Source organism: Macrobrachium nipponense, chromosome 41, assembly GCF_015104395.2.
Source record: "Macrobrachium nipponense isolate FS-2020 chromosome 41, ASM1510439v2, whole genome shotgun sequence".
NCBI lineage: Eukaryota > Metazoa > Arthropoda > Malacostraca > Decapoda > Palaemonidae > Macrobrachium > Macrobrachium nipponense.
This window is the reverse complement of record NC_061102.1, coordinates 54,658,018-54,673,858: the sequence shown is the minus strand read 5'-3', so window position 1 is coordinate 54,673,858 and position 15,841 is coordinate 54,658,018. Positions and strand designations below refer to the sequence as shown.

The 15,841-nt window shown below is 44.0% G+C and overlaps 1 protein-coding gene across 4 annotated transcripts in view; it reads right to left on the bottom strand.

Moving 5' to 3' along the window:
- Positions 1–15,841, bottom strand: part of LOC135212768 (uncharacterized) — a 94,334-nt gene that overhangs the window by 17,564 nt on the left and 60,929 nt on the right. For all 4 annotated transcript variants that reach the window (XM_064246534.1, XM_064246535.1, XM_064246533.1 and 1 more), the window contains exon 2: positions 13,132–13,304. The gene's annotated coding sequence lies outside the window, so the exon portion shown is untranslated. The remainder of the gene's footprint in view (positions 1–13,131; positions 13,305–15,841) is intronic.

Genomic DNA, 15,841 nt, shown 5'->3' with positions numbered 1-15,841 from the left:
TCCTGATCCCAAGAAGTTAAATGAAATGCTGATGGCTATTTTAATAAGGTATGTCCCCTAGAAAGGTAATCAAATTACGGACAAATGACCAGCCATGGTTTGATGAAACATGTAGATGAGCTTATTAAGACAAAATTATCAAATTCAACAAATGGAGATGAAATCATTCACATGAAAATTACACTATTTTTGTTGAGTCTTCTCGAGCTGCAAATAGAACTTACCTAGAACCAACAGAAATTTCAATAATTCCTTGAAGAGGAAACTTGAAGGAATTACTCAGCCTCATCTGTCATGGAATACATTGGCATCATCTATCTATGGGTCAGACTCATCTTTCATTCCACTACCACTAACAGATGATGGTAGATTGGTTACTGGCACAGAAAAAGGATGAACTTCTTCATCGTGCTTTTACAGCATTTCACTCTAGGGATGTTAAGAAATTTAGTAAAATCTTGATAGCTGGGGTGAAGATCCTGATGGTTTCTTCCCTTTATTTCTTAAAAAAGTTTGTAGTGTACTCTCTCACTAGAATAGTACATTATACGTATAACAAATTTTTTAATAAATTTGTATTTTCCATAGCTAACAAACCTTCGGTCTTAACAATAGGATAAATCTTCTAGTGCTACCTGGAAACCAGTAAAAACAAACAAAGATTGTAAAAACAAGTAATCTGACACCAATCACAGTATATTGACTATTTCCCTTGGTAGACTGTAGCCAAGGACTTCCTGAGATGGCTGGACATATGCTTTGTTCTCCTAAGAAAATCCTCTAACTCGGAGGAGATACTTGATAGCCTCTATCCGTGAATAGACAGGGATTCTACTGAGAGGTGGAATCTTTCAATGTGGGACCGATCCCTACTCAAACTCCTTCCAGATTTGTGGGTGTCTTTGTGGATAAGCACAAGCTTAGTAATACAGTGACTGTTCAGTCCAAAGAGTGGCATATCTGCTAACTGCATTAACTACAGGCAATTTTCTATACTCCCTGTGCTCTCAAAATTTGCCAAAAAATTTATTTTCAAGCCACTTTATAAGTATGTGGAATCTAAAGGATTGTTAGCTGATAGTCAGTATGCATAAAGGAAGCAGCTGGGTACCGGCAATGCTCTTTTAGACTTGGGATGCCTTGCAAGGGAACCTTAATAAGGGTTTTGAGTAAACAGTAATTCAGATACATTTTAGTGCTGCCTTTGATTTAGTTAACCCTTAAACACCGAGCGGGGTATTTACCGCAAAGGTGTCTCCCGTATGCCGGCGGCGTTCGCAAGTGAGCACCGAAGCGGAAATTTTTTTTTTTTTCAAAAAATCACAGCACGCTTAATTTTCAAGATTAAGAGTTCATTTTTGGCTCCTTTTTTTTTGCCATTGCCTGAAGTTTAGTATGCAACCATCAGAAATGAAAAAAATATTATTATCATATATAAATATTGGAATATAAAATTTCATATATAATTGTATGCAAATCGTGCTGTGAGCAAAACGGTTAAAGCTAATAAGTTAATTATTTTTCGTTGTATTGTACACTAAATTGCGATCATTTTGGTATATAACAAATTGTAAAACGATCAAAGCAACACATAGAAAATATTATCACAATATGATGCATGAATTCGTAACGCGCGGACGTAAAAAAACGCTGTTTTCAAAATTTCACCATAAATCAAAATATTGTGCTAGAGACTTCCCGTTTGTTGCCAAATGAAAGTATTTGATTGAATATTACTAAGCTGTAAGTGTTGTAGCTTACAATTGCAGTTTTCGACCATTTTGGTCGAGTTAAAGTTGACCAAAGGTCAAATTTTTTCTATTTATCGTGATTTATATGAAAATATTTCAAAACTGATAAAAGCTACAACCATGGATTGTTTTTTGTTGTATTTTACATGAAATTGCACACATTTTCATATATAAAACTTTATGTAACGGCTAATTTAATATGGTGCAAACATTACGACAATTGGACAAAAAAATATTGTGCTAGTGACTTCCAATTTGTTGCAAAATAAAGGTAAATGATTGAATATTACTAGAATGTAATAGTTTTAGCTTACAATTGTGTTTTTTTGACCACCTCGATCAAGTCAAAGTTGACCGAAGGTTGAAACTTTGGCACTTATCGTTATTTATATGAAAATATTTCAAAACTGATATCAGCTACAACCATGGGTTGTTTTTAGTTGTATTCTACATGAAATTGCGCACATTTTCATATATAAAACTTTATGTAACGGCTAATTTAAAATGGTGCAAACATTACGACAATCAGACGAAAAAATTTCTGATTTTTTTCGGAAGTTACCGGCAGACGTAAGGAAAATGTTTTTTTTTTTCATAAATTCACCATAAATCGAAATATTGTGCTAGAGACTTCCAATTTATTCCAAAATAACTGTAAATGATTGAATATTACTAGAATGTAAGAGTTTTTGTTTACAATTGCGTTTTTCGACACCATTTTGGTCGAGTCAAAGTTGACCGAAGGTTGAAACTTTGGCACTTATCATTATTTATATGAAAATATTTCATGCTGTTAAAAGCTACAACCATGAGTTGTTTTTTGTTGTATTCTACATGAAATTGCACACATTTTCATATATAAAACTCTATGTAATGGCTAATATAAAAGGTGCAAAAATTATCTCAAAGTGACAAAATAATTTCTGAGATGTGTCGCTGATGCTTTTTAGTGCGAGAAGAAAGAAATTCGCGCTTGCGCGCCTGGGTAATGATTGTAAACAAAACAACAGCTTGATCCGTGAACTCCCAGCATCCCCCAAGGCACGTGATTTAAAAGTTTTCGCCTAGTAGGCCTATAACTATTTTTCCGCAAAATTAAAAAAAAAAAAATTTTCGTCAACGTTTCGTACATAGGTTCGGCATCCGACAGACAATTTTCGTCAACATTTAATACGTCCAATCGGCATTAAAGGGTTAATAACAAGGCACTTATTTCTAAACTTCAGAATCTTGGAGTGGGTAGATATGTTTTAGGATTACTTGAAGATTTCCTTACAGGTAGGCAACAGCAAGTTGCTATGGACAGGATCTTTAGTGGGCCAAGACCTATTGTGCCTGGAGTTCCACAGGGCAGTGTTCTTGGTCCACTCTTGTTTTTAGTTTATACAAATGATATGGTTGTTGGCCTGGAAAACAAGTTTCTTCAGTGTACTGATGATGCAACACTTGTGGGAGTAGTAAAGTCTCCACTTATAAGAAATGAAGCTGCCCTCAGCCAAAACTGTGGCATGGATCAGATCAGTGAATGATGTAGTTGATGGGGTATGAGGCTGAACTCGGTAAAACAAAAACGCTGTTGATAAGCAGATTTATGGCAGATTTTCTACCCTATCCTCCATTTTTGGTGTATGGGAATTTGCTGAATGAGTCTGAATCTTTAACTATTCTAGGTGTAACTTTTGATTTACATCTTACTTTTGAGAAACATCTAATGAAAGTTTCAGCAAATGCAACCTGTTTTAGGTCATTTTTGCTTCCTTTACTAGAATACTGTTCTCCGGTATGGTTTTCTGCTTCTGCCAGATTTTAATCTCTTTTGGATAGAGTGGTTCATGGTGGAAAGTTTGTTTCCTAATATTAGCAGTTATGACTTGGACCATTGAAGGATGGTCTCTTGCATGTCAATTTTTCATAAGTTATATTTTAACAGGGATCTTTCACATTTAACAACAATCCCTGATCCCCTTTTCCAGCTGAGAGCAACCAGATTTGCTAAATAGCAGCACAAATATGCAGTATAAATGTGACTTGCTATAGAGGGTCTTGGTCCCAACTGTCCTTTATTCCTCACACCATTGGCCTGTGTAACACTCTCCCTGAGGATGTTGTGCAGTTGGAACTTTATAAGTTTAAGATGCAAAGCATTACTACCCTAATACAATTTTTCTTGTATTTTAATAATTTTCTTATAATTTTGTCTATTTTTTAATTTGTTAATTTTTTTTCTATTTTAACAAGTGATTTCTTTCTGTACCATATTTCCCACTATCTTCTGTTACTTCTTTCTAAGAACGCCAAACTCTTGAAAGCTTGAATTTCATGTCAATGGCCCCATTAGGCTTGTTCCTTATGAATAAAGCTCATCTTCTAAGTAAGATGACTAATGGTTTCCACATGCTTCAGTAGTTACGGTGTTGATTATTCAATTCATAACTCTGGAGGTACAACTGGTGAGAACAACTGATGCTATTGGTTTGTGAAGAATTCTATTTGGTTTCTTGGTGAGTTTAACCAAAGTTTTTATCCATTACTGTGACAGCATATTTGTATAAGATTTTATTGATGGTCATTTATAAATATTCCTTATTTCTATCATTATTATTATTATTATTATTATTATTATTATTATTATTATTATTATTATTATTATTATTACAAAAAGGGTTACATTCATTTCTACCTGGCTATACAAGCCATTAAATGGCTTGGCAAGCCACCAAAGAATAAAGGGATTTTGACGAAGGAAAAATCTATTTCTGGGCAATGACCTGTGTCGCCCAGTGAAATGGTTCCTTTGATACTATTTCTAAGGTACAAATATTGCTATTCATCCCAGAGAAAAAGAGAAACAATATAGTGCCAAGATAAATTGGCTCGCTCAACCTTGGCCATTTAGCTTCTTCCTTCGATATAACCCCAATTATGGAGGAGCCGAACTATAGCCCTCGCTACCCTCTACTAATACCGTGATCGCCTCCGACGCCTCACTAGGGTGAGGAATACTAACTACAGGGTGGGATTTCACTGGGCGACACAGGTCATTGCCCAGAAATAGATTTTTCCTTCGTCAAAATCCCTTTTCTGGGCTCAGCCTGTGTTGCTCCGTGAAATAGTGCCAGAGAATTGGTATCACCAAGCTTGGGGAAACTGCACAGATACTAAGAAGGTATAAAACAAACACCTGTAAGGTTAATAGTATAATGAACAACTTAAAGATACAAAGGCTTACAAAGCATAACTTAATTGTAAAGTATCTTAAAATTACTAGATTAACAATCTTAAAAGTACTTTAGTCTACGACTTAAGGATAACTAAAGGTAAACAAGTAGGCTATAGTAAAAATATACGTCGACACATATACAATAACCGAATGGACAGAGTCCCAAACAAGTAACAATGAATGAAGCAACTACATCCAAGGCAAAATATATGCACTAGATACAACCTAAACTAAGTAAGGGTGCAATGAGGCAGGCTAGAAGGGAAGGCTACAAGGTAAAGGTAATAGAAATTCATGGAGTTTCAGGGGAAACTGTGTTTCCTGCTGCCACTGCTGAGAAGTTTGAGGGCTTCCAAAGATTTTAAGTAGTGGCGTTTAAAAACTGTCGGAGATTTCCAGCCTGTATATTCTTAAGATCGTCAAAATTCATATGTTGAAAGTAATTAATAGAGGTGGCCACTTGCCCTAACATCATGGGCACGGAGAAAAAATCCGGGTTGGCCTGTTTAATGAAGTACAAAATTTGTTGTCTGATCCCTTTTAGGGAAATCGAGCCACCTTTTTCCCTAATAAATAACGGACCTGAAGAGCTTAAGGTCGTTCTACCCAAGTAAGCTCTTAAAGAGTTAACCGGATATAGAGAATTGTCCTGGGGGAGTGGTAGGATCTTCCATGAGGACCACCTGTCCTGTGGGTCTTCATTTTTGGCCAGAAAGTGATGATCTAGGGATAGGAGAACTTCCCCCTGAGGGAAGGAATTCAATGTGACCTGGCTTCCTTGATAAGGCTGACAGTTCGGAGATTCTAGCTCCTGAGCTAGACTTAGTAAAAATAAAGTTTTCCTCAGGAGAGATATGTAATTATGAGAATCATTATCAATTTCTGAGGCCAGTTTGAGAACATCATTCAGAAACCAAGAAACTGACTTAGGTCTCTCGAGGGTTTAAGTCTAGCACAAGCTTTCGGAATAAGAGTGAAAAGTAAGAATCCGTAAAGGTCTATACCAAAACAAATTGGAAGATCTAGTTTAGACTGATTTGGTAGTAGTAATAGTGCTTGCTGCCAGACCTGTCTCGAACAATGATCTAAAGAAGGATATGGCCAAATTCGTGATCATGACTTGCGTGTCTGAGTCCTTAAGAAACATGGCTAGTTTCTTAACGGACAAGTCATATTGACGCAAGGTAGATTCCCTTTTATCTGACTCCAAGAATGAAATATTCTGGGGGTCAATGTCCGCGTTCCTGCGAGCCGCAAACTTCATGAAGTCCATAAAGTTAGGGTTTTCTGAATTCTTGAGGAAGCGGACACAGTCCGAGTTTGCACTAACTGGGTTAGCCTGGGATTGGGAATCCATAGAGGCCGGAGTCCCAATTCTAGAAGTAGAGGGAACCAATTGCTCTTGGGCCAGTTGGGGGCTACTAGAGCCACCCGGCCCTTGAATGGACCTGAGTTTGTTCAGTACTTTCAGAAGAAAGATTCACCGGAGGGAATAAGTAAATCCTTTCCTTTTATACATTCCAATCTAGGGCCATAGCGTCCGTGGCATAAGCCAGAGGGTCCAGGTTATGTGCCACATAACAGGAGAGTTTGTGATTTGACTCCGTGGCAAAGAGATCTACCTGAAGCCCCGGGACTTGTTGACAGATCCAAGTGAACGAATTTTTGTCTAAAGCCCACTCCGATTCCAACGGGACGGATCGAGACAGAGCATCTGCTACTACGTTCTTTACTCCTGCTAGATGAGTGGCTGACAAGTGCCATTTGTTCCTGACCGCCAGAGAGAAAATGGCTATCATGACATGTTCAAGTGGCTTGAATTGGATCCGCCCGTTTATGCAGTGGACTACTACCGCACTGTCTAGAACTAGCTTGACATGTGACTTCTTGGATGGCCAGAGCCGTTTCAGAGTGAGAAACACTGCCATGGCTTCCAGTACATTGATATGTAGCTGGCGGAATGGTGGGGACCAAGTTCCCTGGACCTTTTTGTACTGTGAGTACCCTCCCCACCCGGTTAGTGAGGCGTCCGTGTGGATCACTAAAGACGGCGGGGGAAACTGAAGGGGTACTGCTTTTGATAGGTTGTTTACCTCCGTCCAGGGGCGGAGACGTTTCCGTAAGATCGCCGGGATAGAAGCTAACCTGTCCCGGGATCTGCAGTTCGCTTTGGAACGCCAAACCCTGGTTATGTCCTTGAGTTTGGCTTTCAAAAGGATGTCCGTGACTGAGGCAAACTGGAGTGAGCCCAGGATCCTTTCCTGACTCCTCCGGGATGTCTGATGTTGTTTGAGAAATTGCTTTGTGGATTTTGCTATTTCTTTCCTTTTCAACGGCGGAATTGATAGAGTGTGTGACTGCAAGTCCCACTGAAGACCTAACCACTGGAACTGAGATTCTGGTGTTAGTCTGGACTTGGTTTTGTTTATTTGAAAACCTAGGTGTTCTAGAAACTTGATTACTTTGACCGTTGCTTTCTTGCACTCTTCGGGGTTCTTAGCCCAAATGAGCCAATCGTCCAGGTACGCCACCAACATTATTCCCTGAGTCCTCAATTCTTGGACGACTGCTTCCGCCAACTTCGTAAAAATCCTGGGGGCGATGTTAAGCCCGAACAGCATTACTTTGAAGGAATAAGCCCTGTTTCCTAGTTTAAAGCCTAGGAATGGCCGGAAGTGTCTGGCTATTGGAACATGATAGTAAGCATCTGTAAGATCTATAGAGGTTGTGACGGCCCCACGGGGTAGTAAGGTCCGTACCTGCGAAACGGTCAGCATCCTGAACTTGTCACAATGAATGAATAAGTTCAGATGGGGACAAGTCTAGGATAATTCTTTGCTTTTCTGAGTTTCTTTGGCACGCTGAACAAGCGTCCTTGAAATTTTAAATTCCTGACTCTTGAAACTACCCCTTTGAGAAGGAGATCTTGAGTATACTCTATCAATTCCGCTGTTGGTTTCTGATAGAAATTGTTGGTTTGGAGAGGGCCCTCTAGCCAAACTCCAACCCAGACCTTTGGTCACGACGCTGTGAGCCCAAGGGCCTGAACAATCCACCGGTGGCGGAAGAGCTACAGTCTCCCTCCTACCTTAGGATTCCTCACTGATGGCTTGCCGAAGGACGACCGCCGTGCGCTCCCCAGAAGCCTCTGCCTCTGCTTGTGGCCCTGCTGGATCCTCTTGGTTCTTTGCGGAGAGGGCCCTCCCCTAGCCCTGCTGCCTCTGGCGAACCTATTAAAGGGCTGAAAGGCATGAGCTTCAAAAGTCGAGTTATAGGCCGGTGAGACAGCGAAGGAGGTTGAAGGTTGGGGCTGCTGGTTTGGTGGAGCCAGCAGGAAGAACTGGTGTTGCTGCTGAGCCTTAGAGGAGGTGTGCTGCTGTCCTAGAGGAGGTGTGATGCTGTCCCTGAGGCACCTACACTGCCTGAACTAACGACTGCTGATGAGCCTGGAAGGGCTGAAACTTCCTCGGCTTCTTCTTGATCCTAGGGTTCAAGCCGGAGGATTCTGGCTTCCTCTTGGCCACTAGGCCCCACCTGACCTTGAGACTCTGGTTTACCTTCGAGGCCTCATGCAAGACCTCCGCCACCACTGGAGCAGGGAAGAGGTCTGTCACCCAAATTGAGGAAGCAATGAGCTTGTTAGGCTCGTGCCGGATGGTGGCTTCCGCCAGGACATGCTTCCTACAATTCCTCCTTGCGACTAGGAAGTCGTAAAGGTCACACTGCATTGTATCCAGCAGTCCCTTTGCTGTAACTTTGAACAACGGCTCTTGTTGATAAACGAGCCGTCATCTTCGCTGTCGTCAAGGAGGAGAGGGACCTTGCCAACCTGGTCCGGGCGTCGAACTCTGTCTGGATCAGAGAGTCCGACAACCTGGGAAGCCTCTCACTAAAGAGAGTGGTGGCGCAGTCAGGTTTCAGTTTGCCTACTGTGAAGGTGGGCACCGCACCCTCAAAGTAGGCGTCAGAACCGGGGATCAGAAGAGATGTGGGCTCTGTCTCCCGGAGCTGAGGCATAGGCTCGTCCCTAAGCGCTGCCTGGTAGGTCGCTTCCACTACCTTAAGGGTAAGTGGGAGCGGAGTGCCTTCCACCGTCGTAAAGATGGTGAAAGGGCTTCTGAAGGCAGTGAGACGAGAGTTGTCACACTCCCACTCTTCCAGGCTCCTCAGCCAAGTCTGTTGTGCATGCTCCTGAGGAAGGATTACAGTCTCCTTGGGGACTTTGTCCTCTCTCATCATGGCTGCGTCTGTTAGACGGACGTAGCCCATGAATGGAGGTTGAAGGTCTTTGGGATAGGACTCAAAAGTCTTTCCTTCCGCCTTCGAGTTCCAATGCCCTCAATAGACAACATCCCGTTGACAAAAGGAGCGTGTGCTGCAATTCTCCAGGGGTTGGCAGGCTTGAAGTCCGGTAGTAGGCGTGAGTCCGGCATGACGGAAGGCACTAGTACCTGCACGGACTGTGAAGGTCCTGCCGCGATCGAGTCCCGAATGCCCGTCATCGCATTCTCTTGGGCCGTCAGTCGTTCTGCTAGGGACTGGATCGACTGACCCGAGGCCTCTACTGAGCTTGAAAGCTGGGAGAGAATCAATCCGAACCTAGCGTTCACCAGGTTCCCCACGACATCTCCCACCTTCTCCAAAATGTTGGAGGAGAAAGCTTCGGGGTTGAAGGAGGGTGCCTGAGCCCTCTCCTTCCGAGACCTGTGCTTAGGGGGTCTCGATGCTGATGAAGAAGATGCCCTTGATCTGTCCGCCCCAGGATGGGGAGCCGGGGTTTTAGCGACAGTTGAGGGAGCTGACTTCATAGGCAAGGACTTCACGAGCTTGCTCGTAGAAGGTTTTACCTTGGGATCACGGAAAGAAGACTTGGGTCGCACTGACTGCTGCATCTCCATGAATCCCCAGAAAGAAGTAGAAGTGGATGGAGCAGGAGAAGGAGAAGGGGAAGGGCTCAAGGAAAGTCCCTGAGTCCCCCCAGAGCCTGCCTCAACTACACCCTTACCTGTGCCCATGGCGTCGACAGCCATGGGCTCAACGTCAAGGTTGAGGGCTGCTACGTCCCCTGCGACGTCCTCCGTGAAATCGTCTTCCGCCGGGAGTGACACCAGGGCTTGGATATTGGTGATGAGGGGGGCAGCCACTAGGGGGTCGACAACTGACCCTTTCTTGGCGCCAGGGAAGACGAGGTCCGCCATGTCCTGGCCATGTGTACGGGCGGCCCTTCGAGGAGTTCCTCCCGAAGCCCCCAACCCAGGCCTTAAGCGACGTCAATGCCGCTTTCCCTCCATCATTAGAGCCCTGCAAGAGAGGGTTAGAATTAGAAAGAGGGAACGACCGAGGTCGTAACTGAATAATCAATTATTAGTCAATATGAACACATATGAGAGTATATCCAATAACATAATCGGACCCAAAGAAAACACTTTGCAGCGGAGAGTATACTTACCCCGCCAGTGGAGGCTTCACCAACCAAGGCGTAACATGTGAGGCACCCCTCGTGGTGCCACACCAGGAAGTCCTCCACCCTCACAGCGCACCCGGCGTGGGAAACGGCAAACCTCGTGAACCGCAGGGGTCCTGCAGGACTGAGTTGCAGCCTGCTTCCTGACAGCAGAGGACCTGTAAGTCAAAGGATACATGAGTATCGATGACAACCTCCGGGGAGGTATAAAACCAATATATAAATACACGTAGGCGCCGGAGTGGAGCCAACAAGTAATGATCATATAGTAGGTAGTAACATGTAAATATACTATTCGTGTTATACTTCTCCTGAGGTAACACGTTAAAAAAGGGGGGGAGGTGAGTTAACTCCGCTGGGGCTGGAGTAGGGCAACCCATTATTAATGAAAGCCTACCCGAGCCCTCGGGACGTGAAACAGGAAAATGTAAACAAATGAGATAGAACCCCCGGAGTGCAACTCCGACCTAATATGATAATATAATAATAATATCATAACAGAGGTATTAGTGTTAGTGTGCTATGTAGGATACTGACAAACCATAAGAGGGTCCCGGAGTAGGATCAAGGCCCATATGATACTCTCACTTCATGAACCAGTCCGGTGGTGGCCGGAGCTGTGACCGCCGGAGCAGGGAAAAGTGAGGGTGGAGCGGGAGGCATGGGAGGGGGACCCCACCTCCCCTGCCCGAAGGCCAACCGAGGTACGGTATGGGAGGGGGATAACCCCCGAGCCCCGAGCAAAGCGACTGAGAACGGCAGCCCTGAGCGCTGGGAGGGTCTCCCCCCACCACCTACGCAAGCCCTCCCCCTCTCATGCAGACTCGGGTAGCTAGCTGTGAGCGAGCGAGTCATCACACCACCAGGGTGGGTGGGCAAGGTGCGGAGGGGGAGGCAAGGGGAGGGGGGGGCCAGCAACAGGGTGGCTCGTATGCGATCGGCCAGCGGCCCTCCCGGCCGGGTGATCAGGCACGCGGTGAGGAAGGCCAGGCGATGCAGTGGACCAAGGCCGACCAAGACGTACATAGCAACACACTAAATAACCAATAATAATATGCAATAATGATAAATAAATAGTTAGGCTAACACGGGGGAAAGGAAATAAATTGAGAACGAGAGAAAGCATAATCAGAGGGGTAGGCTAGTCACCAATCTGACGATTGGGGTAGGCTAGCCTAACCCAAGCAGCTAGTCGGTATGCTGTGATATGATCTAGAGCAGGAGACTAGGAGCAAGGACTAACACGTAAGAACACAGTCCTAACGTAAATAACTCCTAACAGAACGGAATCTGCCCAGGCTAGGCTAAGATCCGAAAGTGCGGTCGGAGTATGAGGTCCCCGTGAAGACTAGACTAAATAAAATTATCAAGCTAGTTGCATGAAATCAATATCAAACAGTCATGGAGATCATAAAAATACTGCTAAAAGGTAAAATTGATGGTAATTTTGATGGTATGGGAGACCAAAAGAGTACCAAGACCGCCATGCGGTCGGAAGGAGAAGACAGCGCGGGAACGATGATGCTCCCGCTACCTTATCTCTCTTCAATAACACCACAACAAGGAAGACCTTCATAAAATGAGATCTAAAAACCTTTAAGCAGTACTTAACTTAGATGCAGAAGCTTGAGACATCCTAACGGTTGGATTCCGAGTGAAAATAGCAAAAAGCACAGCACAAAAATAAGAAGCGTGCGTCCGCTACAATGGCTATCAAAGGAATGACGTCACAGGCGTCGGAAGCGCTCACGGTAGTAGTAGAAGGTAGCGAGGGCTATAGTTCGGCTCCTCCGTAGTTGGGGTTATGTCAAAGGAAGAAGCTAAATGGCAAGGGACCTCTGGTAGTGGTTTCCACTTGCTCTTTATCTATACCGACACCTTTATTAAAGGTGAGCGAGCCATTTATCTTGGCACTATATTGTTTCTCTTTTTCTCTGGGATGAATAGCAATATTTATACCTTAGAAATAGTATCAAAGGAACCATTTCACGGAGCGACACAGGCTGAGCCCAGAAAGATACTTGTCTGTGACAAGACCATGGCACATTAAAGCATTATATAGACAGTAATAAGGTAAACAGAGTAAAGATAAAAAAATTAAATAGAGATTCACCTTTAATGAAATGGAATAGAATAGAATATGGAATTTAGGCCAAAGGCCCAGCACTGGGACCTATGAGGCCATTCAGTGCTGAAACAGACACTGAGAATAGAAAGGTTTGAAAGTGGTACAGGAGGAAAACCTCGCAGTTGCACAATGAAATAATTGTTAGGAGAGGGTGGATAGCAAGATGGAAGAAGAGGATATGAACAAATGTACAATAAAAGGAATGAAAGGAATTGCAGCTAGGGGCTGAAGAGATGCTGCAAAGAACCTTAAGTATTGCTTACAGTGCACTGACGGTACTGCTCCCCTATGGGAAGATTCACCTTCAAAATCAGGAACTGAAAATCAGAAAGAAACTAAGGCAACTAGTTCTAGGCTAAGTGTAATTCCAGCAACTGTATCCTGCTCCTTCTCATAAGAATGTCACTGAAGCCAGGTGAATCATGAGGGTGCATACAGTCTTTGTTGGTCAGCCCTTGGAATACTACAGTAATTGTCCCCACTAGTAACAGGCCCCCAAAGATCTGTGACTAATACAACTATCTTGAGAAATGAATAATGTTAATAATTTTAGCAACTACGTACTAACCTGTGGCTGAAAGCAATCACAAACAAAATGTTTGAGTACTGGTGGCCATCTTGGTCAACCCACATCATACATTCTGCAAATCCATTCTGGCATTACAGTACCTATAACTTTGTGCATGGTTGAAACATACTAGTGAATGAATTCTCCAGTGAACTGCACAAACCATGATGTCCCTGTAAATTTAAAAATAAATATGATATTGTTAAGATACAATAAAGTTTGTTCATACTTACCTGGCAGATATATATCTAGCTGTATTCTCTGAAGTCCTACAGAATTTCTAAAACTTACGACACACGTAGTGGGAGTTGGGTGTTAGTACCCATTTCCCGCCGCTGGGAGGTGGTATCAGGAACCATTCCCATTTCTATCAGATTTCTATCTCCACTGTCTCCTGAGGGGAGGTGGGTGGGTACTAAAAATATATATATCTGCCAGGTAAGTATGAACAAACTTTATTGTATCTTAACAATATCATTTTGTTCATGAAACTTACCTGTCAGTATATATATAGCTGAATCCCACCTTTGGCGGTGGGAGAGACAGAAAAAGGATTTTAGGAAACATAAATGTAGATGATTGACATCTTGGTTCCTTACCTGTTAGCATAGCTGACTTCGTGATTACTGTCACCCAAGCCTGCTTCTGCTTCACTAGAGTTACCAACAAGGTAGTGACCTGTGTAGTTGGTGCGCTCTAGATGATCTGTCAATGGGGACGGAACCACAATGTGACTAGACCATGACCATACTTCTGAGGGCAACGAGGCAAAACCACCACCTAAGTTAGCCTAACAACAAACTCCCATATACCAAAGGCTAAAGGAAGGGACGACCGTACTCGGCAGCCGACCCTACAACCAAAAACATACAAATATTAAAAAACTCACCTACCCTTTCTATGGGAAAGGATGAGTGCTACCTCCTGCCCCCAAAATAGTGTCTGCGGCGACGTATGGCCCAAGAGAGTAACAGTTTTCATAGGTCGTTCTCACCTCCCGTAGGTAGTGCGAGGCGAACACTGAGTTACTCCTCCAAAAAGTAGCACTTAAATGTCTGTAAGAGCCATGTTTTTCTGAAAGGCTATTGAGGTCGAAATAGCCCTTACTTCGTGCGCATTAACTTTTAGCAGCTTAAAGTCGCTGTCTTTGCAAGAAGAGTGCGCCTCTTTAATGGTGTTTCTTAAAAAGAATGCCAGTGCATTCTTGGACATGGGCATGTTTGGTCTCTTGACCGAACACCATAAGTTCTCCGCAGAACCTCGACAATCCTTCGTTCTACGAAGATACTCTCTAAGAGCCCTAACAGGACACAGGACTCTTTCTGGCTCTTGACCAATGATCTCTGCCATACCCTTGATCTCGAACGTTTTAGGCCACGGATTGGAAGGTTTTCGTTTTTGGCCAGAAACGACATACCCAAAGAGCAGACCGCATTATGCCCTTTGAAGCCGGACAGTGTTGTTCACTGATAGCCTGTTTTATTTCGCTAACTTTCTTTCGCCGTCGCCAGAGCAGTTAGGAATACAGTTTTGTTCTTCGTCAAATCTCGTAGAGACGAAGAGGAAAGAGGTTCAAAGCGATTTGACATTAAATATTTGAGGACCACATCCAGGTTCCACGAAGGTAACTTCGGTAGCGGCACCTTGGTCGTCTCGAAAGATCTCAATAGATCATGGAGATCCTTGTTATTAGCGAGGTCAAGACCTCTATGGCGAAAAACTACAGATAAGACGCTTCTGTAGCCTTTAATGGTTGACACTGCAAGCTTCAGATCTTGTTTAAGATAAAGCAAGAAGTCGGCGATCTGGCTCACAGAGGTAGTGGTAGAGGAAACTCCTTTTCTCTTACACCAACTTCTAAAGGCTGCCCACTTCGATTGGTAAACCGCGATTGATGATGGTCTCCTCGCGGTGGCGATAGCTTTAGCCACTGATTTCGAAAAACCTCTCGCTCTGGCCAACTTTTGGATAGTCTGAACGCAGTCAGACTCAGAGCGGAGAGGTTTTTGTGGTACCTCTCGAAGTGGGGCTGTTTGAGTAGATCTCTCCTTAACGGAAGAGATCTCGGATAATCCACCAGGTAGAACACCTCTGTGAACCAGATCGCTGCGGGCCAAAAGGGGGTGATTAAAGTCAACCTCGTCCCCTCCGATGCTGCGAATTTTGTCATCACCTCCCCCAGGATCTTGAAGGGGGAAAAGCGTAGAGATCTAGGCCCGTCCAATCCCATAGAAGGGCGTCTACTGCTACTGCTCCCGGATCGAGAACCAGGGAGCAATACAGGGGAGTCTCGCCGTCCTTGACGTTGCAAGATGTCCACTAAGGGACATCCCCAAAGACCCCCCACAGCTCCTGGCATACGTCTTGATGAGGGTCCAACTCTGTCGGCAATAACTGTCCTTGTCGACTGAGGAGATCTGCCCGGACGTTCTCGGACTCCGGCAATGAACCTTGTCAATATCGTGACTTCTCTCTCCTTTGCCCAAAGTAGAATCTCTTTCGCTAGAGCGAACAGGGAGCGAGAGTGTGTTCCTCCTTGTTTCTTCAAGTATGCCAGGGCTTGTGTGTTGTTGTCCGAGTTGACTTGAACTACACGACGGGAGACTTTGTTCTGGAAGAACTGGAGCGCTAATTGAACCGCTGCCAGCTCTTTGAAGTTGATATGCCAGATTACCTGTTCCCCTCTCCAGGTACCTGACACTTCCTCCCC